Source organism: Castor canadensis, chromosome 6, assembly GCF_047511655.1.
Source record: "Castor canadensis chromosome 6, mCasCan1.hap1v2, whole genome shotgun sequence".
In the NCBI taxonomy this organism is placed as follows: Eukaryota; Metazoa; Chordata; class Mammalia; order Rodentia; family Castoridae; genus Castor; species Castor canadensis.
This window is the reverse complement of record NC_133391.1, coordinates 119,643,367-119,668,646: the sequence shown is the minus strand read 5'-3', so window position 1 is coordinate 119,668,646 and position 25,280 is coordinate 119,643,367. Positions and strand designations below refer to the sequence as shown.

The 25,280-nt window shown below is 43.2% G+C and overlaps 1 long non-coding RNA gene across 1 annotated transcript; it reads left to right on the top strand.

Annotated features, from left to right (window-relative positions):
- The first annotated feature begins 9,387 nt into the window (after positions 1–9,387).
- Positions 9,388–20,856, top strand: LOC141423919 (uncharacterized). Its single transcript, XR_012448680.1, has 3 exons — positions 9,388–9,595; positions 19,200–19,407; positions 20,687–20,856. It is a non-coding gene; the product is annotated as an uncharacterized lncRNA (long non-coding RNA).
- The last annotated feature ends 4,424 nt before the right edge of the window (positions 20,857–25,280 follow it).

Here is a 25,280-nt window from a genome sequence, read left to right as displayed (position 1 = left end):
AAAAACAAAACAAAAACGTGTCTGACTCATGCATGAATTTCCCTGAGTTTACAGCTGGCACCTCCGATCTGGACTTTACACCTTAAGGTGTGATGTAGCCTATAATGGAGTGTCCCAGGTCTCTGCAGATGACCTCTACATTTTATTAATGTTAGTGAGGCAGATTAGATGCTAGGAAAAGTTCTGGACTTTTAAAAACTACACAGCCTGATTTAGAGCACCTGCTCAACCCTCCTGACCCATCTCCTCTGAGCACAGGGAGCTCTGTTTCAATTGCAAATCCTTTGTTAAGTCACAGTGGGGATTTCCTCCTGCATGGACTTAGGGTACCTGAAAATTAGCACAGGTGTATGTATGTATGACTCCCTCCAGATCCTCCCCCTTGTTTGAAGGCCACTGGAGACAGGATTCTCTCCCTGCCTCCAAGTTAAGGATGACCTAAAAACAAGCTAAAATCAAAATTCTTCCCTTTTTTCCTGCACGTGGCACCTCCATTTTATTGGCAAAGACCTCCACCTATAACCTCTTTCCCCCTTTTCTGTAAGAAAACTCCATTATTTCCCTCACTACATCCATGTGTTCTATTGGATTCTTCCAAGGACCAAAATCTTCTGATTAGAATCATCAGCAAATTCTACATTACCATATATCTAATTGGTCTCTCATGATTGCCAAAAGATTACGTATTGAAGGAGCTGGGCATACCGTGACAGATTATTCTTGCCCTTGTGTAGCTGACTTCATGCTTAATGAGGCTGTAGGTCTGACATTTGGTAGACTATAACTAATGACACTACAGAAGAAGGAAAAGAAGAGATGGTTGGGGTACACAGAAAGTAAGACTTTCTAATCTGATAAATTTTCAAAATAAAAAAATAATAATAAAGGACAAGAGTCTGCTGAGATAGATAATTACTCCCAAGCTACTGGGAATTTTCCTTGCCTGGATTATCTAGGTAAACACAGGCATGCCTAAGAGATTGGGATTTACATATGTGAAGAAGATATATCAAACCTTCATTTAAATTTTTGTTAAATTCTGATTAAATATGTTTTTTAGGAAACCCTTTTTGTTTTTTGCGATACTGGGTTTGAACTCAGGACTTCATGCTTGCTAGGCAGGTACTCTACTGCTTGAGCCAAGCCTCCTGCCCTAAATATGTTTTTTTAAACTAGGCTGACAGAGACATTAACAACTTCTAAACTAGTGAATGGCAACTGAGTCCTGGTCTATACATAGAACAAAGCCACATGGAAGTTGCTGTCTGCCCTGGCAGAGACAGACTGTGTACTTCTGTCACAGAGGCAGCTCAGCTGCCCTGAGCCCCAACCTCACATAGCCTCAGGGTCCCAGTGCCAAAAGCAGGTGTAGGCTACAAGCCTAGTCTCCCCAGAGGCTAGGAAGAGCTGCCTGGAGACTTACACTGCAAACAAAAGCCAGGAAAGGGAACTTACCTAGCTGTTTCAGCAGCCTGTGCCAAAAGCAAAGCAGAAACATTGCCCTTCCTAATTCCAGCACCTCCTTCCTGTCTGTGTGCAAGAGTACTTCAGACCCAGAGATGCTTTTTTAAAGGGCATCTCCAGGTCTAAGACCCGCGGCTCACCAGCCTCCTAGCATAGGAGGGATGTGGGTGGAGCTCAGTGGCAAGCGCTTACCTAGCAGGTACAAGACCCTGGGTTTGATCCCCAGCACTGCAAAAAATAAGAAAAATAAAGTCTGCACAGGTGTGTCAGGTACTGTCTGGGTGGCTTGTCTCCCTGTGTCCCTTGTAACTGACTCACTCAATCTTTGCCGGAAACCCTCTGCTATGGCTCTGCATTTCTCTCATGCTAGAGGAAACTTTTTTTTTTTTTCTTAACTCTCTTTTCCACTTGAGTAAACGTATTATTTCCTTCCCGGTTGTAGGAAAATTCCCTTTTCAAACTTTTTTTTTCCCCCCAGCAAATAAAGAAAATGTACTGGCAAAGGACAGGAACCTCCAACTCTCACTATGCAATCGGGAGAGAATCTGCAAGCTGAGGGTTGCTCTTTAGAGCCCCGGTCTCCGGTCTCCATGTTCGGCAAAGGAAGGACCCCCATCCACCCACAGTTCTGTGTGTATCTGCCACCACGGAGGCCTGAAGGATGTAAGTAAACGGTTGGGGCTGGCTAGGGAAGGCTCCAGAAGGGCTGAGCCCTGTTCCTGTAAGGCCCCCAGGAGGCTCCAATGCAGTGCCTGATTCGTACTGCAGGCTGAAACCGGCTTAATTGCTGGTAATTAAGGCAGGATTTATAGTTTCTGGGCATGCCTAGTGGGGGAGGGGCGGGTTTCTGGTCTTGGATGAGCTGCAGGAAAGCAGTCTGCCCCACTGAGCAGAAGGCCCGAGCACCTCCAGCGTGGCCTGATGCTGGGCAGTTGTCTTCATTCAGGGTCTTTGCAAACCTGCTCTTTGAGGATGGAGACCTGTCTTTGCGAAGGCAAGCAAGGATGAAAACAAATAGTCAACCTTTCTCCGGAGGTTACTAAGATTGAAATGAACGAAGTTTTATTTGGTGACAATGCTAAAAGATTAGGTAACTCACTCAAGGCCCAGAGTTAGCACAGAATGCAAATCTAGTTAATTGGATTTCAGTCTGTGCTTTTTGGCACCATAGTACTCTGAGATTGCCAGCTGGTGGCCTGTGACCTTCAAGGTCACATTGCCCACCTTGCTTTAGAATATGAAAATTCCCAATAAAATTGAAGATTTCCGATTTTAGGGGGGAAAAAATGATAAGATCTTGCCAATACTGGCCCAATATTTGCTTGGCAGCAATGGATCGGGCCTGAGTTGCTATAGCAACTCAGGAAATCTCTAGTGTTTTTGTTTCTACTGCTCCCTCTTGTCTAAATTCTAGCCCATTTGAGTTATTTATGGGACTTGCCTGGCCGTTGTTGGCATGTTGAGATTGTGACACTGTTTCCTGTCAAACAAAGAGAAATAAACACTAAGACTAAGAGTTAGAAGAAAGAGATGGGGCAGTGAGGCCAGGTACACGATCAGCAAGAGTTCTTGCACTTAGTCATTCACTCAAAGAGCACAAGCTCACTGCTGAGTCCAGTTCATCCCCAATCTCACTTTCAGACTCACAGAGAAGAGCTGGCTCAGGGAGAGGTGAGGGTTGCCCTGAAATCTCAAGAAGCACTGTGGTCCCTGACAAGCAGCTAGTCTGCTTGTAAGAGATTGCTTTGCACAAAGCTTTGCCATTAGCTCTGCTTTCTCATCCCTGTCTCAGGTTCCAGCTGGACAGAATCCGAAAGCTAAAAGCCTGCAAATTTCAGAGAAGGAGGGCATCTGGCTCCCAAGGCTGTCTGGCCACCACAGCCCGCTTGCTTCTGGGTTATCAGGTGGGAAATTTCATCTGCACGTTGAAATTCCTGTGGTTTCAGTCTTCTCCAGCCATCTGCAGAGGTCAAGTTCACATTCTCGCACACACAGCCCTAACCATGGAAAGGGGGGAGGAGAGAGCAATCAAAGGCAAGGGGCATTATGAGAGGAGTGGTGCTCAGGTCTAGTTGTTGCAGTCCTTGGAGTCAAGAGAGAATGATCTCTTAACAAGCACCTCCAGAGAACCATGCTCCTCTGAAGTCCACTTCCAAGGCAACACCATGGGATTTTAGAGAGCTTCGACTTAGAACATTTATGCATTGGAGGGACAAGTAAGTCTGAGTTACTGACATTGAGGGCGACTAAGCTTTTCTGAAATGACCTGGAGGGCAGCCAGCATTTCCATACTTTCCCCAGCCAGAACACTCCAACCCTAAATGTATGTGCTATAGACTCTCCTGCAGACTGGGACCTTCCAGGATTCTTCACAAAATACAACATATCTCCATTAAGTTCTCTCTTTCCTAAACCTAAACCGTGGTGCTTCCCTGGGATGATGACACCAGTGCCGAGCCAAAACAATGTAGCAGAACTGTTAGGATTTAGATAGGAACACTATCTTGAACACTTGGTCTCCAACTGGTGGCACCATTTTGGGAGGTTCTAGAATCTTAGGAGGAGGGAGCTGAAGAAATAGGTCACTGGGGGTGGAACCTTGGAGGTATCTTGTTCCTGTCTCTCTCAGCTTCCTGTCTTCTATGAAGTAAATGGCTCTCCTTTGCCACACACTCCTGCCATTATGATACTCTGTCCCAGTGTATGGAGTCAAGCAACCATGGATTGAACAGTCTGACGCTGTGGACCAAAATGAATGTTTCCTCCTTTATGTTTTTAATCACAGTGACACAAAAATAACTACCACAAGACACAGAAGTGCAGGGTATGGAACTAGACAGCCTGGCATTTGTGTCCTGGCTGGCCTGCTATTCAGCTAACATCTCTGGGGCACAGTCTCTTCATAAGACACGTCTAATGAGGGTCAGAGGTGTAGCTGAGGTGGCACAGCGCTTGCCTGGAAGGCTCAAGGCTCTGAGTTCAAACCCCACTATCACCAGACAAAAAAAAGGTGAGAAAATAAACACAACATAAAAAATGCACACTAACCCTACCTCCCAGGGTTGGAATAAAAATGCTAAAATAATGTAGTACAAGAAAGAGCTGAGGACTTTTGGCACTTAGGAAGTGTTTAATGGAGGCTCTATCCCCTGCCCACCTCTCTAATCCCATCTCCCATCTCAAAAAAGCTTTTCACTCTCAGTGGTCTGTATGTGTCTCTTTTGATATGCACCATCTCCCCATCCATGGCTATCTCTCTTTTTCCTCCCCTCTCAGGTCACTGCCTTCCCTGGCCTTGCAGACTGGATCAGGTCCTCACGCTTTTATTTTTTGGTGCTGGGGTGTAACCCAGGAACCCAGGACCTGGTACTTGCTAGGCAAGCGCTCTACCCGCCAGCTCGTGCTTTCTCTTTGCAGTTCTTACAGCCATGTCTAAGACAGAACTACCATCTGACTCTACCACTAACCTTAGAACCTCCCAAGATCAGGGCTGAAAGGCTATACTTCCATATCCCAAGTGCCTAACAAGTACCCAGCACATAGTGGGTCCTCAGCAAGTATTTGTTAATGCTTAAGAAATGATAAAACTCACCTTGAATTTTCTTTTATAGTGTATGGTGAGGAATCATTATAACCACCTACAAAATTAACTCAAAATGGATCAAAGACCTAAATGTAAGAGCTAAACTTATAAAACTCCCAGGGGAAATCTTCATGACCTTGAATTTGGCATTTGTGGCATATAATAGGACACCAAGAACACAAGCAATAAAAGAAAAAAAATACATAAACTGAACTTCATAAAAATTAGACATCTGTGCTTCCAAGAACACTATCAAGAAATTGAAAAGACAGGTTGGGCATGGTGGCATAAACCTGTAATCCTACCTACTCAGGAGTTAGAGATCAGGAAGATCTTAATTCAAGGCCAGCGCAGGCTAAAATAAGGTGGGCAGGGGTTATACACATCAATAATCACAGCTGCTCAGGAGGCATAGGTAGAAGATTCATAGTCCAAAGCTTGCCCCAGGGAAGAAAACCAAAAGACTGTATCCAAAATATAAGTAAGGCAAAAAAGGGCTGGGGTATGGTTCAAGTAGTAAAGTGCCTGCCTAGGAAGTATGACGCCCTGAGTTCAAAATCCAGACTGCCAGGAAAAACAGAAGGAAAAGAAGAGAAAGAAATTAAAAAGACAAACTTAGCACAGTGGCATACTCTTGTAATCCCGCTACTTGGGAGGTGAAGGTAGGAGGAGTATGGTCTGAGAACCTATCTGGAAAAAAAGAAGCCAAAACACTAAAAAGCAAGAAGGGCTGGGGAGGTGACTCAAGTGGTTCTGCTAGCGGTTTTGAGGCCCTGAGTTCAGTCCCCAGTACTGCAAAAGAGTAAAAGAGAAACAAAATTGCAAAGACAGAATTGGAGAAAATTTTATCAAATGACATATCTGATAAGGAGTTAACATATAGACTATATTAAGAAATTCATGTAACTCAGGAATAAATAAGTAATAATATTAATTTTAGAATAGGCAAAGGATTTGAATACATTCTCTCTGGGCCAGTGAACACATGAGAAGACAGTCAAGGTCATTAGCTGTCAGGGAAATGCAAATCAAAACCTCAGTGAGATTCCCCTCCACACACTCCAGAATGGCTAGAATACAAAAGTCAGGTAATGACAACAGGTGTTGGCAAAATGGGGAGAAACCAGAAACCTCTTACACCAATAGTGGGGACATAAACTAGTGTTTGACACAAGAGGCCACAAATAGCCAAGGCAATACTCAGTCAAAAGAACAATGCTGGAGGTATCACAATACCTGACTTCAAACTATACTACAAAGCAATAAAATAAAAACAGCATGGTACTGGCACAAAAACAGACATGAAGACCAGTGGAACAGAATAGAGGACCCAGATATGAAGCCACACAACTATAACCAACTTGTCTTTGACAAAGGAGCTAAAAACATACGATGGAGAAATAGCAGCCTCTTCAACAAAAACTGCTGGGAAAACTGGTTAGCAGTCTGCAAAAAACTGAAACTAGATCCATGTATATCACCCTATACCAAGATTAACTCAAAATGGATCAAGGATCTTAATATCAGACCACAAACTCTAAAGTTGATACAGGAAAGAGTAGGAAATACTCTGGAGTTAGTAGGTATAGGTAAGAACTTTCTCAATGAAACCCCAGCAGCACAGCAACTAAGAGATAGCATAGATAAATGGGACCTCATAAAGCTAAAAAGCTTCTGTTCATCAAAAGAAATGGTCTCCAAACTGAAGAGAACACCCACAGAGTGGGAGAAAATATTTGTCAGCTACACATCAGACAAAGGACTGATAACCAGAATATACAGGGAACTTAAAAAACTAAATTCTCCCAAAACTAATGAACCAATAAAGAAATGGGCAAGTGAACTAAACAGAACTTTCTCAAAAGAAGAAATTCAAATGGCCAGAAAACACATGAAAAAATGCTCACCATCTCTAGCAATAAAGGAAATGCAAATTAAAACCACGCTAAGATTCCACCTCACCCCTGTTAGAATAGCCATCATCAGCAACACCAGCAACAACAGGTGTTGGCGAGGATGCGGGGAAAAAGGAACCCTTTTACACTGTTGGTGGGAATGTAGACTAGTACAACCACTCTGGAAAAAAATTTGGAGGCTACTTAAAAAGCTGGACATCGATCTACCATTTGATCCAGCAATACCACTCTTGGGGATATACCCAAAAGACTGTGACACAGGTTACTCCAGAGGCACCTGCACACCCATGTTTATTGCGGCACTATTCACAATAGCCAAGTTATGGAAACAGCCAAGATGCCCCACCACTGATGAATGGATTAAGAAAATGTGATATCTATACACAATGGAATTCTATGCAGCCATGAAGAAGAACGAAATGTTATCATTCGCTGGTAAATGAATGGAATTGGATAACATCATTCTGAGTGAGGTTAGCCTGGCCCAAAAGACCAAAAATCGTATGTTCTCCCTCATATGTGGACATTAGATCAAGGGCAAACACAACAAGGGGATTGGACTTTGAGCACATGATAAAAGCGAGAGCACACAAGGGAGGGGTGAGGATAGGTAAGACACCTAAAAAACTAGCTAGCATTTGTTGCCCTTAACGCAGAGAAACTAAAGCAGATACCTTAAAAGCAACTGAGGCCAATAGGAAAAGGGGACCAGGAACTATAGAAAAGGTTAGATTAAAAAGAATTAACCTAGAAGGTAACACCCATGCACAGGAAATCAATGTGAGTCAATGCCCTGTATAGCTATCCTTATCTCAACCAGCAAAACCCCTTGTTCCTTCCTATTATTGCTTATACTCTCTCTACAACAAAATTAGAGATAAGGGCAAAATAGTTTCTGCTGGGTATTGAGGGAGGGGAGAAGGAGGGGGCAGAGTGGGTGGTAAGGGAGGGGATGGGGGCAGGGGGAAGAAATGAACCAAGCCTTGTATGCACATATGAATAAAAAAAAATCCACTGGGGGGGGGAAATTGCAAAAATAAAAGAGTTCCCATGCACCCTCAAAAACAAAACAAAACAAAAACTAGTGTTTGAAATGCAGCCTGGCAGTTCTGCTGAAAGTTAGAGTTACCACTTGACCAGCAATTCCACTTTGAGATGTATTTTAGAGAAGAAAGATGTCCATGCGAAAACTTAGGCATGAATGTTGATGCCAACATTATGCATGATAACCAAAAAGGAAAAAAAGCCCGATGTCCACAAGCTGATGAAAGGATAAATAAAATATGCTATATCCATACATTGGAATATTATTCAGCCATAGCCCAGTCCAGTGGCTCATGCCTGTAATCCTAGCTAAAATGAGAATCTTGTTTGAGGCCAGCCTGGGCAATTGGTTCAAGAGACCCCATCTGCAAAATAATCACAGCAAAATGGGCTGGAGGTGTGGCTCAAGCAGTAGCGTGCCTGCTTTGCAAGACACAAAGTCCTGAGCTCAAACCTCAGTCCCACAAAAAAAAAAAAAATTAGCTATGAGAAGGAAGGGAGTATGGATGCTACAGTGCAGATGAGCTTGAGAACATGATGACAGGAGAAAGAGGCCAGTCACAAAAGGTCAGGCATTGTAGGATTCTGTTTACATGAAATGCCCAGAGCAGGAATACCTAGGGCGATGGGGCAGGGGATGGAAGGATTGGGGGGTAAAAGCATATCTTAAATGGCTGAGTTACATTGTACGTGAATTGCTGAAAAAAGGTCATTAATTTTTACTATTAACAGGAGCTATGACTCTCACCTGTAAGGAGTTAACTTCCAGCTTGGGAAGAGAAGCATGTATGAAAGAATAAGCAAAACCAAATGGGCAGCTAGGTCTGGTGGTGTACACCTGCAATCCCAGCTACTCAAGAGGCAGAGGCAGGAGGATCACGGGTTCCAAGCCAGCCCTGGCAGAGGTAGCAAGTCCCTGTCTCAAAAACAAAATACAAAACCAAAGGGCTGGGGGCGTGGCTTAAGAGTTAGAGGGCTTGCCTAGCCTGGAGGAGGCTTGGGATTCAGTCCCCAACACCACAAAAGGCAGGGAGTGGTGGTGCAGGGGTGGTTGAGGCTATGAGCAAATGCTTCATTGGGAAACAAGAACCTCCATCTTGAGAAGGCACGTGACCCAGGGAGGTGGGAAACCTGCAGGAGAGATGTCTTAAACTCCAAATACAGAAGTTATACCCTGTGACACTTGGTGGTGACACTAGTCAGGCTAGATCAACTGTCACCTCTGTGCCCTCGTCCGTCCACCCCCCACCCTCCCGGCTGCCAGTAAAGTGCCTGACAACCACTCTAGGATGGGGGTGGAGCCAGTAAGGATCTTGAGCGTCCTGTGAGAGCCCACCATCTCTTGTCATCATGCTTGTGTCACCAAAGGCTTCCCTGATGCCAGCAGCTTTCCCATGTTTTCTTTTGTTAGCCCAGGCCAGAGGAGCCCAGCTAACATTACTGACTCAGGAAGGAACTGGAGAATGGGGAGGAGCAGGACAGCTGGTCTTAACTCAAGGTCACCCAGGGGGCAAGCACCTGGCTGATCAGGGATTAGCATAGATGTCACTGTCCTGCTAAGCCCAAGAGCTGCCTGTTTATGTCAGAGGTAAGTTTATAGCCATTTAAGGAAGAAGCAGCTCAGTTTGAACCAAACTTTATTTTAGGACTAAAATAAGTGTGTGTGTGTGTGTGTGTGTGTGTGTGTGTGTATGTGTGTGTTTATGCATCTTTGCATGTGTGTTGGAAGGGGGTACAGATTACGTCTTTAAGGGGGGATGTCCAAGAACACAATAAAGTTGCAAAAAGAAGTTTTGTGATCCCCAATATCCCTGAGATCCTCTAACGTCTACCATCCAGAGATGGGGACAATTACTTCAGCCAGCCTCAATGTTCCCTTGGCCATTCTGTTCTATTTAATATATCATTTAATGTATTTGTTCATTTAGGCCATGACTCACTGCTTCTCCGAATTCTATTTTCAGCTATTGCTTCTCAGTTGGATTTTTCCACATATCAGATGTTTGGCTGTGTGTCGAAGGGAATTATGTCTACCTTTGGGCTGAAAAACTGACCATGTAGTTTTATTGTTTATACAATTTAAAATGTAAAAATGTCTTCCCTTACATTTGCCAAGATTAAGATGTCACCCTAGAGAAGGGCTAGGATGAAATGCAAATTGTTTTAAGTCTGTTGTGAGGTTTAATTCTGAGACACCAACAGGGAGCAGCCTATGCACTATGGTCTAACATTTGAACACTTCTGACTCCTGTCCCCAGAAAGGAATCTGCTAGGGACACGAACGGGGAGAGATCCATCAAGTGTGCTGACACTGCTGAAAAATGAGAGCCGTGACAAGGTAGACATTTAGAGAGGAGCAGTGACTTTGCAGGAGAATACAGGAAGAACGAGGAGAACAGGTCCAAAAGGGCAGTGAGGCTTCGGAAAGCAGACTAGCACCATGAGCAGACAGAAGGCATCTCAGCAAAGATCAAAATTGGGGCTAACCAAGGTGGCGGACCATGGCTGTCAAGAAATAGCAATTCTCTAACCTCCATTTCTTCTAAATTTTATAGTTGGTGTTTGCATATATTTAGAGGTAAATGCATAGGAAAGTTCTGGAATGCTACACCAAAGTGGTAACAAATTCCGAAAAGGAGAAATTGAATTGGAATTTGGTGAAAGTGAAATGATTACTTTTTTACTCTAAATACTTCAATGTTGTTTGATTATTTTAAATAACAAGAAAAACTCATTAAATTCTTGTATAATTAAAGAAAACAGCACAAGTCCCTGGTCTGATCCCTAGCACAGCAAAAACAAAGCAAAATATAATTAAGAGACAAAGGATAGAGGGTATAAGACTGCATGCCTATTGTTAAAAAAGATTAGCCAAGCATGATGTCACATACCTGTAGTCAGAGAATTTGGGAGGTTGAGGCAGGAAGATCATGAGTTAGAAGCCAGCTTGGGCTACACAGAGACACTGCCCTCTCCCCCCAAAAAATAACTAAATAAAATGAATATGATTAGGAGAAAATAACAGCCATCTGCAATCTTGCACTAAGTTTATACAGAGGTGACTGTGCTGGAACAGCCTCTCACCCAGACGCAGAGCAAATACAGTAGAGAACTGGGTACCACACCCATAGGACTGGACCAGAGGCCAGAACTGGGACTCTTGGTGAGGTCTGAGTAGATGAGGCCCAACTAAGTCAGGAAAACTCAAGTAGCTGGAAGGCAGTGCAGTTGAGCCAGAGGGAGGTCAGAGGTCAAGGGTAGAGGAAACAGCACTTGGGGACTCAGACATCGGAGTCAGATATACATCCTCAGGCCTGTTTCCGTTCTGTACCTGGAAATGGTAAGTGTCATCAGCAGAAGATGGGGACTCCAACCAGGCTCTGGTGACTCATGCCTGTAATCCTAGCTACTTGGGAGGCAGAGATAGGGAGGATCTCCATTTGAGACCAACTCCAGCAAATAGTTCATGAGACTCCCATCTTCAAAATAACCAGAGTAAAATGCAGGCATGGTTCAAGAGGTAGAGTGCCTGCTTTGCTAGGGCAAATTCTTGAGTTCAAACTCCAGTTCCACACACACACAAAAAGGGTGGGACTCCAACTGGGTCTTGCCCAAATTGAATGCTGGGATTCTGCAAATTAACATTTCTGCCACGGAGACCTCACTCAGGTTTCTGATAGAGCTGAGGTTGGCGGGAGCTTCTAGAAAGAGGAGTCTGGCCTCCAAGGTCAGTTTAGACAAGCAAAGAGGCCTGTAAATTAGAAAGTCTGGAAGTCATTGTTCTTGCTCTCACTCTAGAGGTGACTCTTGCCGTCTATTGAAAGTGCACTCCTTTCCTAATAAACTTTACTGTCATTTTCACTGCAAGAAAAAAGGAAGGAAGGGGAGGGGAGGAAGGAAAAGAAGGGAGGGAGGGAGGGAAAAAGGGTCTTGAGACAATGGGGGTGCTGTTAGCACTGGGTGGTCCTGCAGTCATGTGCTGCCCGTGCAGGGCGGGAGGTCAGGCACTGCTGCCCTTCTATTCCTACAGCCGCTCCTGCCCTTGTCAGAAGATGATGGAATATACCATCGTGCATCCAGTTGACACCAGGGCCTCAGAACACATCCTTGTTTGGGAAGCACTGGGTCCAATGCCCAGTGAAAGGAGTAATGGGGGCGCACCCCCTCCAATCCTCTCCTGCTGCAGGGAAATGGAGGTGTGGCTGGTGCCAGGACCCAGAGATGGGGTAGATGGGAGGGCTCTGAGGAACGAGAGAGATGGAAGAAAGGCTTGGAACCAAGAGGCCCAGCTGATGGGAAAGAGCAGCCCCTCTTCCACCTCCGATACAGACCAGACACCATGAGGGAGACCCTGCGAAGAACCTGCCTCACACCGCCAGTTACAGAACAAGGCATGCATCAGTCCTTGGGACTGTAGCTCTTGGATTTTTTGCATTTTTAAAAAGAAAAGTCACTCTTTTTTTTTTTTTGCAATACTGGGGTTTGAACTCAGGGCTTCACAGTGCTCTACCACTTGAGCTATGCCCCCAGCCCTTTTGTGCTTTAGTTATTTTTTCAGATAAGGTCTTGTGTTTTTGCCCATACCAGCCTCTGACCACATTCCTTCTACGTACATCTCCCACATAACTGGGATTATAGATGCATGCCACCATGCTTAGTTTATATGTTGAGATGGGGTCCCACTAAGTTTTTGCCTGGATGGTCTCAAACCTTCATCCTCTGATCTTTGTCTCCTGAGTAGCTGGGATTACAGATGTGAGCCACCATGCCTGGTATGCTGTGACCATGTAAAGGAATGTATTCTTAACCTATCACAGCACTAAGCACCTCTTGAGATGGGTCCTGCATGTCCATAAGATGAGAAACTCATCCATCTGAAGCTCTCTCCATACTTAACCATTTGAATGAGAAGAAAATTTTCATATTGACATGGGATACAGATAGTAGTCATCCAATAAAGCTTGATTCTATTTTTAGATGATGTCTCTAGGCTTCTCACCAACTGCACAATGCAGAGCTTGCAGCTTAGGAGATCAGTGTTTTATTTTAGGTGGGAAAATGCATTGTATTTCTGGGCCTGTTTGTGTTCATTTCCACAGCCAATTCGTTGCTTGGGAAGATGCTTGTATGTGTTTCCCCTTAATACTGTTGTATGTAGAGCTGCCCAAACAGCAAATACTCAGCTGAAAACATTTTTCCTTTAATTTGTGAGACATAGCAGGGGACTCTAACATGGCAGATTACAAATACAGGGACTTGGCTGGGGTATAGTTCAGTGGTAAAGTGCTTGCTTAACATGTGGGAGGTCCTGGATTCGAATTCCCAACACTACAAAAACATAAAAGAAACAACAGACACTCTAGCCCTTGGAGACCGAGGTAAATCAACAGGGCATCTGAGAAGCTCTTTCTTCATTCTGTGAGTCCCCATCGACTGTGGATGTGGCCCTGTATCAGCAGCTCAGAGATAAATGACAACAGCAGCTGTGACCAGCTTTTGAATGGTAGCTCTGTGTGTGGCATCACAATCAACACTGTACAGCTACGATCTTGTCACAACATTTTGGAAAGATGTGGAAACCAAGGCAGCACTTGGGAACTGGTAGGACACCCACTGCCACCAAGGTCTCTAGAATGTCCACCTTGCCCTCTCTGCAGCCTTCCTTCCCCCACACTTAGCTCAGCTTCTGGCCATGAGAGAACAAAGGCATGTGAACATTCCCTGCCTTGGTGTGGGATCCCAGGGCGCATAGAAGGACCAAGTTCTGACACTGTGGATCCCTACTGTAGCCCCAAGGCAGTATCTAGCATTCATTTTTCCATACCTTCCCATGGGCAGCGTGCAGTATAGTTTAGTTCTTGCTGCTGTTGAGGGTCGGATGAGCCCTCCATGTGGACAGAAAAGAGCCCGTCCCCTCAGCCTGTCCCTTCTTTCCTTTGCTTACTCAGCACCTTCTCCTTGATAGCAGGGAGCAGCTGGGGTCAGTGAGCTGGAATCAGATCAACAGCAGTGCACTGATGCTCATGGCGACGACACCCAGGGCGTCACCACTGGTAGAGGTTGAATAGAGTCTGTCTAGTGTCTTACTGAACATGGGACACTCTCCTGCCTCATTCACCCACCGTCACTTCTGAGAAAGTAAACTACATGCTATTGCTAAATAATTGGAATAATTCGGTGTTTACATAAAAATAATGCATCTATTATCATATATATAATACACATGCACATATAAAACATGCACATGTGGCATAAGGACTTAACACACTATGTCTTCCAACTATGTGTGTGTGAAACATTTTTCAATTGAACATAGTTTTCCATGTACTAGGGACAGACTCTCTAAGGAAGCCGAATGCCAAATTCCTTTGTAAAATGACCCACAGTGCGGATGTAAGATTTTCTTACATGTTTTGTAACACCAGGTTTTGAATTTTGTTTTGCTTTGTTTTTTGTTTTTAATTTTTATTGTTTTATTATTTATATGTGAATACAGTGCTTGGGTCATTTCTCCCCCCTGCCCCCACCCCCTCCCTTGCCACCCACTCTGCCCCCTCCCTCTCCCCCCCACCCCCTCGATGCCGGGCAGAAACTATTTTGCCCTTATTTCTAATTTTGTTGTAGAGAGAGTATAAGCAATAATAGGAAGGAACAAGAGATTTTGCTGGTTGAGATAAGGATAGCTATACAGGGCATTGACTCACATTGATTTCCTGTGCGTGGGTGTTACCTTCTAGGTTAATTCTTTTTGATCTAATCTTTTCTCTAGTTCCTGGTCCCCTTTTCCTATTGGCCTCAGTTGCTTTTAAGGTATCTGCTTTAGTTTCTCTGCATTAAGGGCAACAAATGCTAGCTAGTTTTTTAGGTGTCTTACCTATCCTCACCCCTCCCTTGTGTGCTCTCGCTTTTATCATGTGCTCATAGTCCAATCCCCTTGTTGTGTTTGCCCTTGATCTAATGTCCACATATGAGGGAGAACATACGATTTTTGGTCTTTTGAGCCAGGCTAACCTCACTCAGAATGATGTTCTCCAATTCCATCCATTTACCAGCGAATGATAACATTTCGTTCTTCTTCATGGCTGCATAAAATTCCATTGTGTATAGATACCACATTTTCTTAATCCATTCATCAGTGCTGGGGCGTCTTGGCTGTTTCCATAACTTGGCTATTGTGAATAGTGCCGCAATAAACATGGGTGTGCAGGTGCCTCTGGAGTAACCTTTGTCACAGTCTTTTGGGTATATCCCCAAGAGTGGTATTGCTGGATCAAATGGTAGATCAATGTTTAGCTTTTTAAGTAGCCTCCAAATTTTTTTTCAGAGTGGTTGTACTAGTCTACATTCCCACCAACAGTGTAAGAGGGTTCCTTTTTCCCCGCATCCTCGCCAACACTTGTTGTTGGTGGTGTTGCTGATGATGGCTATTCTAACAGGGGTGAGGTGGAATCTTAGCGTGGTTTTAATTTGCATTTCCTTTATTGCTAGAGATGGTGAGCATTTTTTCATGTGTTTTCTGGCCATTTGAATTTCTTCTTTTGAGAAAGTTCTGTTTAGTTCACTTGCCCATTTCTTTATTGGTTCATTAGTTTTGGTAGAATTTAGTTTTTTAAGTTCCCTATATATTCTGGTTATCAGTCCTTTGTCTGATGTGTAGCTGGCAAATATTTTCTCCCACTCTGAGGGTTTTCTCTTCAGTTTGGAGACCATTTCTTTTGATGAACAGAAGCTTTTTAGTTTTATGAGGTCCCATTTATCTATGCTATTTCTTAGTTGCTGTGCTGCTGGGGTTCCATTGAGAAAGTTCTTACCTATACCTACTATCTCCAGAGTATTTCCTACTCTTTCCTGTATCAACTTTAGAGTTTGTGGTCTGATATTAAGATCCTTGATCCATTTTGAGTTAATCTTAGTATGGGGTGATATACATGGATCTAGTTTCAGTTTTTTGCAGACTGCTAACCAGTTTTCCCAGCAGTTTTTGTTGAAGAGGCTGCTATTTCTCCATTGTATGTTTTTAGCTCCTTTGTCAAAGACAAGTTGGTTATAGTTGTGTGGCTTCATATCTGAGTCCTCTATTCTGTTCCACTGGTCTTCATGTCTGTTTTTGTGCCAGTACCATGCTGTTTTTATTGCTGTTGCTTTGCAATATAGTTTGAAGTCAGGTATTGTGATACCTCCTGCATTGTTCTTTTGACTGAGTATTGCCTTGGCTATTCGTGGCCTCTTGTGTTTCCATATAAACTTAATGGTAGATTTTTCAATCTCTTTAATGAATGTCATTGGAATTTTGATGGGAATTGCATTAAACATGTAGATTACTTTTGGGAGTATAGACATTTTTACTATGTTGATTCTACCAATCCATGAGCATGGGAGATCTCTCCACTTTCTAGAGTCTTCCTCAATCTCTTTCTTCAGAAGTTTATAGTTTCCCTTGTAGAGGTCGTTCACATCCTTTGTTAGGTTTATACCTAGGTATTTGATTTTTTTTGAGGCTATTGTAAGTGGAATTGTTTTCATATATTCTTTTTCAGTTTGTTCATTGTTAGTGTATAGAAATGCTAATGATTTTTCTATGTTGATTTTATATCCTGCTACCTTGCTGTAGCTATTGATGATGTCTAGAAGCTTCTGAGTAGAGTTTTTTTGGTCTTTAAGGTATAGGATCATGTCATCTGCAAATAGGGATATTTTGACAGTTTCTTCACCTATTTGTATTCCTTTTATTCCTTCTTCTTGCCTAATTGCTCTGGCTAGGAATTCCAGTACTATGATGAGTAGGAGTGGAGATAGTGGGCATCCTTGTCTCATTCCTGACTTTAGAGGGAATTGTTTCAGTTTTTCTCCATTAAATATTGTTTTGCTTTGTTTTTGCAGGCAGGGTTGGGGAATCATATTTTCCTTGAATGAAAGCACAAAACTGTTGCAACTAGTAATGACTTATAGCCTGGTTCTTGTGACTCACACCTGTAATCCTAGCTACTTGGAGGCTAGGAGGATCTTGGTTTGAGGTCAGCCCATACAAGTAGTTCATGAGATCCCATCTCCAAATTAACCAGAGCAAAATGGACTGGAGGTGCGGCTCAAGTGGTAGAGCACCTGCATTGTAAGTGCTAAGCCTTGAGTCCAAACCCCGGTCCCACCAAAAAATTAATAAATAATGACTTATATCTAAGTCAACTTGAAGCACTACTTCCTGGTAGTGCTCCTGCCACCTGCCCATGCATGTGTGCTCTTCTGCAGAGTGAGTAGAGGAGCAGATCTGTGCCACGCATGCCATGTCCCGTCTGCCTCTTTCTTTTTCCTTCTTTCTTTCTTTCTTTCTTTCTTTCTTTCTTTCTTTCTTTCTTTCTTTCTTTCTTTCTTTCTTTCCTTCCTTCTTTCCTTTCTCTCTCTCTCTCTCTTTCTCTCTGTCTCTGTCTCTCTCTCCCTCCTTCCCTTCCTTCCTCCCTCCTTTCCTTCTTTTCCTTCTCTTCCTTCCCTTTCTTTGGCAGTACTGGGGTTTGAACTCAGGGCCTTGTGCTTACTAGTCAGGCACTCTACCTCTTGAACCACATCCCCAGCCCACCTCTGTCCTCTAAATTGTGCTGGGAGGTATGGCTCTTTGCTCAAGCCTGAAGTTTTCTGTGGCCCTTTAAGAGCTGTAGCAAAAAAGGCTGAGGATGTGACTTAGTAGATAGAGCAGCTGCCTAGCAAGTTCAAGGCCCTGGGTTCAAATCCACTACCATATACACAAAAAAAATGTGGTAAGAAATAACAAGATACACTTACTAAAGTGGAAGGAGGAGAATGGATACATTTCTTTTTTTCTGGTAGAAAATTTCTAGGAACACCTCTTGTCAAAATTAGCTAGATTTTTGCCAAATATGACTAACTGAGGTTATTCATCCAAAAGTAATAGCCATGGATTCTGTCTCTAAAGAATATTACATTTTCCAAAATACTCATACACGTGTGCAAACGCAGAGAGAGAGATTCTGTCAGATGTCTAGCTATACAGCTAAAACTGCCGCTTGTCATTTTTCTCACCTGTAATCTTCATAAGAAAAGAGGAATCCTGTGTTCCTCTTGCCCTGGGCAGCCTTAGGCTCTGGACCACAGTGCTATAACATAATGGAAATCCTTTCTAAGCCCGCAAATAATGACTGATCAGCAACCATTGGAAAGATAGAGCTATCTGGCTAACCCCAGGACTAAACACATTTTATTCAAAGTCCCCAGATAAGCTTTAAGGCTGGAGTCTGGCGGATTGTACAAGATCCTGGCCCTTAAAAAAAAGAACCCCACAAATGTGAACTCCTTGCTGAGATGTTCAAGTAAAAATGCTGTGTAAAGCTGAAATGCAAAAGCATTCCGATGGGATGCCCATCCGAGTGGGTGGAGTGAGTGAGTGCTGGTGTGAGCTATTTATTTATGCAGCTGCTGTCTTTCCTGGGCATGGCTGACCAGAGAGGCACTAGGATGTTTATCCTGTTATATTGGCCTTCTGCTGGATTAATTTAAAGCAGCTTTTTAAATAAACCACAAAGCCCTGCGACACCTCTCCACTGTGGCTGCACATATAAATATTTAGGGGCAGTAACAGTGGAGACTATAAAATGCTTGTAAAGTCTTTCACAAATACATGTGAAAGTGCTCAGCACATGATGACAGGTTTGTTCAAATAAGATGTTATTTTCTGTATCACTGCTGACTACAAAAAGAAAGTAGTCAGGCCTATCAGCAATGATGAGGCTCAACCTTGTTAGAATGATTGGAGTTGGAAGGGATTCTGGAAAACATGGACTAGTCCTGTGAAAGACCTCCAATGAAATGGTTCCAGAGCCAACTGGATTACCACAGGTGGTTCAGACAATCTGGGTAACAGCTCAAGCAAGTTCAGTCTGTCTTCCTCGTCCAGGCAACACAGACCTCTATATTTACTCCAGCACTGTTTCTCTGTGCTCTGTGGACCTGGGCTTGGTGTTTTCTGTGGGTCATCATTCACGTTGGCTCCAAGAAAGGCACAGTGCTCAAAACACAAAGTAGTTCTGGAAGAGCTGGTAACCTTAAATCGATGCCTAATTATTTTAGAGGGTCGTTAAAAAGTTCAACAAAACCTTCTTCCATTCTGGGTCAGTGTCTTGTTTGCCCATCCTCCACCACATTACTGTGTTCCATCTTTGACACATAGCTCTTCAATCTTTCAGGGGAAGAAACTGCTAGAAACTTTCCTCAGGGGAAGAATCGTGTAGCCCATAAAACTGATTCCAGAAACCTCCTGCCCATGAAGAAATTTTTGGCCTGAAGTCCATCTATAGTCTCATTATAGAAATATGTTGTTTTTCAAAATATTTTCTAAGGACAGCTCAACCCACTGTTGTTATGGAAGACAGCAAGGGAGGACCCCTGCCTCAGGTAAGGGAAGGCCAGTGTGCCTACAGGAAAGGAATCAAGTCTCAAAAGACAAGAAGCAAGTCTCACAATCTCATAAAAATATGATGTGTTATTTGGGTTTATGTGTTTTCCTATAGGTGTGTTTTTTATCAAGATGATTTATTCATATTACTTCATTGAATATAATAGATTCTTTAGTTTCTCTTCACCTTCATGTGACCTTGGTTTTATGGTATGATAACTGTGTCGATTACAGTTGCGTTGGATACAAATCAAGTCTGGAATAGCCTGGTTGACAGCAAAGCAGGAACTGTAAATAAACAGGGAAGCAGCTGTTAACTGGATGCAGAGGGGTTGGGGACACAGGAGTTGTCTAGGAACAACCTTCCCAAGAACCTACCAGAAGGGATGGAGTAGCAGTCATCCTCTTGCTGACTCTTCTGTTTTCCAGGCTAGCACTTGGAGGAATAAAGTATGATGGCGGATGTAGATGGAAGCAAAGCTGAAGTCCACAGTGATTCATTGGGCTTCCCCCAAGGGGAACGCTGCTGGGAACACTGCCTTCCCCAGCCTTCTCACAGTGATAACAGAAATCGTTCCCAATTTTTTTTTTAGCAGTTTCTCTGTGCCTCCTGTCCTCTATATGCCTTATAGGCATTCACTGTCTCATTAAATCCTCAAAACAGCCCATGAAGCGAACTGTTAATGTCCCCTTACAGATGAGTAGTCTGAGGTGTAAAGATTGGGTGACTTGCTCAAGTAGGTGGCTGAGATGCAAGTGGACGCCTGTATGCTTATGTCAAGCAGAGTATTGGAGCATTTCTGTCTTCCTCCATTTCTTTTTACCCTCAGCAATAAACTGCCTGGTCTTCAGCTCCCTCAGCTTCAGCTCTGCAGGGCTGATGCCTCAATCCTTACTGAAAGAAATGACAAGCAATGAATCACTAAGGACTTGAGCTTTGTTTCCATCTACATCTGGGGTTTACCTGTGAGGATGCTGGAAGCGGGTATATTACCCAAAAGAGGCATCATATTTGGCCTCCTCAATATTGCTGAGATACACTGAAATATGAGGACACCAAGAAGAGCCCAAGGCTTTAGGGGGCCTCTTTGAAGAACAGCTTCTTCCTCTGAGAAGCTTTCAGCTATCAGCCAAAGAATCCATCTTCTTCCACAAGCACAGAACTTCAAGGGCATAATTTTGCTGTGGCTTCTGCCTATTTTTATCCCTGTCCAATTATTGATGAGCTGAAATGTCTTTTGTTTTCCACTGACTGTCATCTTTTGCTATTTATTTTAGGTGGATACGATACTGTGAGGACAAGACTTTCCCATCACCTCTACAGCACAGAACAGGAGCAACGAGAACGCTCTCTGCTTCACCCGCAAGGAGACTCTTCTCTTGACTAATGAAGATGGTGGCAGTCTTGCTTTGAGTTTCTCAATATTAAAAAGCTCAGTTTAACTTTAGAGTTTATCCTTTGCTTCTGCTGTGTGATTTCCACTTTGGAAACATTTTGGTCAGGATTGGGGCCACAAAAGCTGCTGCAGCACTGTGTCCCCCTTACTTACTTCTTCCAGAAGGCAAGGGTTTCTACCCAGAGGGCTGAGCAGCCACAGGCACAGGTAAGCTCTGTCACTCCTCAGCCTGGTGGGTGGAAGTCACTTCTGGAGCTCTGCTCCGCCCCTGTAGTTGGGCAGTGAAGGTTAGCCCGGGACCCAGGGTTGTCTCCAAAGAGGCTGCCAATCATTGTGGGATTCAGAAAGCTGACTTGGGACCCAGCTGAGCTTCTTTTACTGGAACCTTCCTAGCAGCTTTGTGAAAAACTTGCAGTCACAATCTTCCCCTCTCCTGAGAAAACTAAAGGCATGATCCAGAAAACCAAAGTAAACTTTTCAAGGATCAAGACACTATACCCTTAGTTTCTCTTCCTGTTAATTGTGTGAAGAAACCAAACAGTGTTTGCAAGAGGAAATTGAGACAGAATGTTGCCCTATGGTTTATTTTTCTAAGGGCACACATTACAGAATATGTGAAGTCATCTCATTTTTAAGCCAGAGATCCTATTCAATTGTAGTATAAGAAATGTAGGATTTTATTAGGTGATGATTCAGTATACGTTAACTTTTAAATGAGTAATAGTCACATGGGTCCAAATTCCAAAAAGGTATACAGAAAACTCTCTCACCTTCCCATATTACAGCCACTGCTTCCTTGCTTCTTGTGTATTCTCCCGATATGTCTTACGCACGTACAAGCAAATACGTATCTTCCCCACTTCTCCCATAAATAGCCCACTATGTTCAGCATCTTGCTTTTTTTTTTTTTTTTTCATTTTACAACTTACGCTTTTGTTTTGTTTCTGAGACAGGGTTTCTCTATGCTGCCCAGGCTAATGTAGAACCTGCACCCTTCTGCCTCAGCCTCCAGAATGCTGGGATTACAGGCTTGTACCCCCAAGCCCAGCTTTATTTTATAATGCATTTTAGAGATCTTTTAGTATCAGTACATGAAGAACCTTCTTTTTTCATGGCCACATAGAACTCTACCGTGTCAACGTTCTCTAATGTTCAGCAATAATGTCCTGTGGTGTGGCTACTTAAATCAGATCTAGTCACTTAGATAGGAAGGGAATCAGTTGGAACTTTTAAATACTTGGAAGTACTTAAAAAGGAGGTAAGTTCTCAACATATGGGAACATTGAAAAATTCCCAGGTATTTGTTCTTTTTTTGTTTGGCAGTAATGGGGTTTAAACTCAGGGCCCCACACTTGCTAGGCAAGGTTCTACCACTTGAGCCATGCCCACAGCCCCTTTTGCTCTAGTTATTTTTTGAACAAGGTCTTGAATTTATGCATGGCCTTACGTGGACCACAATCCTCCTATTTTTAATTCCTGTGTAGCTGAGATGACAGGCATGTGCCACCACGCCCTTGACTGTTTCTTTTGAACAGTGATAGTGTCAGCTGAGAACAGGGACTCTAAAATCTCCCGCACCACCACATAAGGCACTGGGAGGTTGCTAAGAAAGATTCACCCACTTTTATAGCATTTAAAAAATGAATATGAAAACTTTAATAAACAGCATTTTATAATCACTGAAAGTATATCTGTATGTGCTAAAGGAAGGGTTGTGCTAACATTGCTTTTAAAGCACTATAGTTAACACAAAAACAGAAAACACATTGACATCTGTTCTGTGCACCTAACCTGGGGTAAAGCTCCCTTCGCCTTATGGCATGCATTTGAAATGCCGTAGAAATGGATTAATTGCCTTCTCATTTGGAGCTTTAAAGACTCAAACAGGAGCTATAGTGATTAACCTTAAACAGCATTTGAACTGTATTTAATTATAGTCTTCAAATCCAGTCTCCCCATTTTTGGAGGTATATTATTTATATCACTGACAAAATAACGTCTATTTTTGATGGCTCTCAGGACTGCACTCCACCAGCCATATTGTCAGAACAAAGGCTCTGGGGACAGGTGCTTGGGGGGTGGGGGAGACAATGTGACTGCAAGACACATTGCAGTCACATCCTCCTGAAATCCAGTTTGGAGAGCTTGACTAGAAGTAATTGGTGTGGCAGTCTCAGCCGGAGCCTAGTGAGCACTGCTCCTCCCAGAGCGCCACGTGCACAGGTCATTCCAGGATGCTAGTCCAGAGGTCACTGGTACCCAACAAAAGCCCATTTTGTCTGCCACGCAGTATGTTATTCACCGAAATGACAGGTTTTGCAAAAGAGAGTTTATTCATGAGGCCCCAGTCCTGAAAAGGTGGAGCTCCAAATTTCAAACCCACCTCTCTGAGGATAGGGTTTAGGGGTGGTCTTGGGAGAAAGAAATGGCGGCCTGAGGCGTGGGCAAGGTGACTGGAGGAGACAAAGGGCAGTACAGCGCTCCACTCATGTATAGCCAGTCTTTGCGGCCCTCTCAGGATGCTTGTTCAGCAATGGCAGTGCTAGTGTGAGCTGAGGTGGGAAAGAGCACCTGTGTAGAACCAAGTGCAAATCGGTGGCTTCAGCTGGTGTGAGACAGACAAAAGTGGCCTCCAAGGTCCTAAAAAACACCTTAAGCCATCATTTCCATAGTGACCACATAGCAAAGGTGTCCCGGGTAGCAGAGCTAACTAGGGCTAACTAGGTCCTAGGCTATAGGACCTCTAAAATGCGTGATAAGAGCAATGAACTGGAGGGTTTATTCAGGATCCCCCGACCCACTTCTGTTTCACTACTTTGCCTGTTTGCTGCGATCCCTTTACGGATGAGAGCTCAGGTGGGGCCTCAACTTTTTCTCATTGTGGTCCCAGCGCCAGACACACACTAGGTGCTCAATGTGTGCTTATTGAACGGGACTATTTTAACTATTCTCTTGTTGAAGGCAAAGTCATTTATGGATGTTTATCATGTATCATCAAGTGGGAAAGAAACAAGGGCAAACTAAAGAGGGCATAAGGAGAAGGACTTACTAAGTAATACACTATTACTAGACATATGTCCATAGTCATAATTTTTTAATATTTTCTTAAAGATCCCCAAATTTTGTAAACTTCAGATTCTCAAAGTCTATATCCATTCTGGGCACACAAAAACATATAAATATGACTCCATTTTTTAAAATAGTAAAACAAATACACATGCAATATACATGTCAGGATCTATCTATCTATTATCTATCTATCTATACATGTTTATATGTATATATATGAAAATTATTTTCTCTCAGAGTGACTATTTGCTGATCTCAATTTTCAACCATACGAGAACTATTTGTGCCATGTTAAAACTTAGATTTTTCCCCATGTAAAGAAGTATTATGTTTAAAAAGTATTTATTTGAACTACCTACTCTTTTTCCAAGTTTTACTTCCAGTTGGTCATTGACACATTTCTTCCCCTCTGTCCCTGGGGATACAACTGTCTTTTCAGCTTTTCTTAACTTTGAGAAGTAAAGTATGAGTGAAACTGAGTTGTATTCTTGGAAGGGTGCACATCCAGTATCGGGAAGGTTTTGTAGGAAGTTAATAAAATAGGCAAGAGAACTTCTCTTGTCTACATGCCTTGGTTCTGTCTCTCACCCACATAGCAACACTCTGTCTTAAACCCCAAGTTCATTTAGCCATGCTGGCTCATGTCTCTTGCCACCACTTAAAAGGAAAATGAAACCTAAAAACAGCTGACCTTCAGGGCTTTGATAACAAACAGCAGGACAAAGTGTGTCTGGACAATATTGCAGTGGAGGTGGTCACTCCTAAGTTCTAGTTTTCAATAGAGTCTTAGGTTTTAGAATTACTTTCACCAGCAAGAATGGGTGACAAGTTGTGGCAAACATTGCTCTTTCTCCCTCTCCCACATCCTCATTCTCAGAGCCTGGACCTCTGAGACATCTAGTTTCCTTGGGAGTGCTTGCTTGTCCCAGTCCACTCTGGATAACAGAGGGCCAGCAACCAGGCAAGACCAGCAGGCAGTGACATCAGCATTGCTCCAGGACCATGACTGTTGTCCTACTGTGTCCTCTGTGACCTGCATTGAAGACCACAGCAGGAAAGACCACATTGTGAGTGAGTGACTGTAATCTTGGCAGTTTAATGATGAGAAAAAAGAGACAGAGCCAAGCAATAAGGGGCTGACTGGGAGGACCACAACATATTTGTACAGGCATTTCATTAGTCTATTCACTCGTTCACTTAACAAATTTATATCATGTTCTCACTATGTGCCAGGAATAGTTTTATGTGTTGTGGATACAGTCAGAGGTGAAGAAAACAGTTAACATTGCATTTCTGTATTTACAACATGATGAAGTCATTTCTTGGTCATTGTTAGTATATTTTTAATTTTTCCAATAATAGACAATACTGAAACATGCACCCCAAAATACAGAATAGCAGTCTTA